Raw genomic sequence first — 2,500 nt, 5'->3', positions numbered from 1 at the left:
GGATGACCAAAAATGATAGAATCGATGGAAGGCTGGAAAAAAAAGAAGGAAAAAAAAAAAAAAATTGAAAAAATGAGAGAAAAAAAAAAAAAAATTGAGAAAAAAAAAAATTGAAAAAAAAAAATGTCAGTTCTTCGTGAGATTACTGGATGACCAGCAATGATATAATTAATAAAAGTCTGAAAAAAAAAAAAAAAAAATTGAAAAAAAAAAAAAAAAAACAAAAAAAAAAAAAAAAAAAAAAAAAAAATAAAAAAATTAGAAAAAAAAAAAAAAAAAAAATGTCGTTCTTTCGTGAGATCGCTGGATGACCAAAAATGATAGAATTGATAGGAGGCTGGAAAAAAAAAAAAAAAAAAAAAAAATTTAAAAAAAACAAATATAGAAAAAAACGTCGGTTTTTTGTGAGATCACTGGATGACCAAGAATGATAGAATTGATGAAAGGCTGGAAAAAAAAAAATTGAGAAAAAAAAAAAAAAAAATTGGAAAAAAAAAATGTCGGTTTTTTGTGAGATCACTGGATGACCAATAATGATAGAATTGATAAAAGGCTAAGAGAAAAAAAACAAAACAAAAAAAAAAAAATTGAAAAAAACAAAAAACCAAAGAAAAAAAAAAAAATTAAAAAAAAAAAAACAAAAAATGTCGGTTTTTCGTGAGATCTCTAGATGACTGAAAATGATAGAATTGATGAAAGGCTGAAAAAAAAAAAAAAAAAAAAAAAAAAAAAATAAAAAAAAAAAAGAAAAATCGGAGTAAAAAAAAAAAAAAAAAAAAAAATTGAAAAAAAAAAAAGTCGGTTTTCCGTGAGATCACTGGATGACTGAAAATGATAGAATCAATAGAAGGCTGAAAAAAAAAAAAAAAAAAAAAAAAAAAAAAAAAAAAAAAAAAAAAAAAAAAAAGAAAAAAAAAAAAAAAAAAAAAAAAAAAAAAAAAAAAAAAAAAAAAAAAAAAAAAAATTGAAAAAAAAAAAAAAAAAAAAAAAATTGAAAAAAAAAAAGTCGGTTTTTCGTAAGATCACTGAGTGACCAGAAATGATGAAATTGATAAAAGGCTGAAGAAAAAAAAAATTGAAAAAAAAAAAAAAAAAAAAAAAAAAAAAAAAAATTAAAATGAAAAATGTCGGTTTTTCGTGAGATTACTGGATGACCAGAAATGATAAAATTGATGAAAGGCTAAGAAAAAAAAAACAAAACAAAAAAAAAAAAATTGAAAAAAACAAAAAACCAAAGAAAAAAAAAAAAAAAATAAAAAAAAAAAAAAAAAAAATGTCGGTTTTTCGTGAGATCACTGGATGACCGGAAATGATGAAATTGATAAAAAGCTGGAAAAAAAAAAAAAATGTCGGTTCTCTCGTGAGATCACTGGATGACTGAAAATGAGAAAATTGATAGAAGGCTAAAAAAAAAAAAAAAAAAAATTCAAGAAAAAAAAAAAAAAAAAAAAAAAAAAATTGAAAAAAAAGAAAAAAAAAAAAATTGAAAAAAAAAAAAAGTCGGTTTTTCGTAAGATCACTGGATGACCAAACATGATAGAATTGATAAAAGGCTAAAAAAAAAAAACAGAACGAAAAAAAAAAAATTGAAAAAAAAAAAAAAAAAAAAAAAAAAATTGAGAAAAAGAAATGTTGGTTTTTCGTGAGATCACTGAATGACCAAAAATGATCAAATTGATAGAAGGCTAGAAAAAAAAAACAAAACAGAAAAAAAAAAAATTGAAAAAAAAAAAAAAAAAAAAAAAAAAAAAAAAAAAAAAAAAAAAAAAAAAAAAAATTGAAAAAAAAAAATGTCGGTCTTTCGTAAGATCACTAAATGACCAGAAATGATAGAATTGATAGAAGGCTGGAAAAAAAAAAAAAAAAAAAAAAATTGAAAAATTGAGAAAAAAAAAAAAAAAATTGAGAAAAAAAAAAATTGAAAGAAAAAAATGTCGGTTTTTCGTGAGATCACTGGATGACCAGGAATGATAGAATTAATCAAAGGCTGGAAAAAAAAAAAAAAAATTAAAAAAAAAAAATGTCGGTTTTTCGTGAGATCACTGGATGACCGAAAATAATAGAATTGATAAAAGGCTGGGGAAAAAAAAAAAAAAAAAAAAAAAAAAAAAAAAAAAAAAAAAAAAATTGGAAGAAAAAAAAAAAAAAAAAATTAACGGAAAAAAAAAATGTCGGCTTTTCGTGAGATCACTGGATGACCAAAAATGATGGAATTGATGAAAGGCTCAAAAAAAAAAAAAAAAAAAGAAAAAAAAAAAAACAAAACAAAAAAAAAAAAAAAAAAAATTGAAAAAAAAAAAACCGAAGAAAAAGAAAAAAAAATGTCTGTTTCTTGTGAGATCACTGGATGACCGGAAATGATAAAATTGAAAGCGGGCTGAAAGTAAAAAAAAATAAAAAAAAAAAAAAAAAAAATGAAGAAAAAAAAAAATGTCGGTTTTTCGTGAGATCACTGGATAAACAAGAATAATAAAATTGATAAGAGGCTAAAAAAAGAAAA

This window comes from Athalia rosae, chromosome 1 (genome assembly GCF_917208135.1).
Source record: "Athalia rosae chromosome 1, iyAthRosa1.1, whole genome shotgun sequence".
Classification (NCBI taxonomy): Eukaryota; Metazoa; Arthropoda; class Insecta; order Hymenoptera; family Athaliidae; genus Athalia; species Athalia rosae.
The sequence above is the reverse complement of the archived record's forward strand: the minus strand, read 5'-3'. Positions refer to the sequence as shown.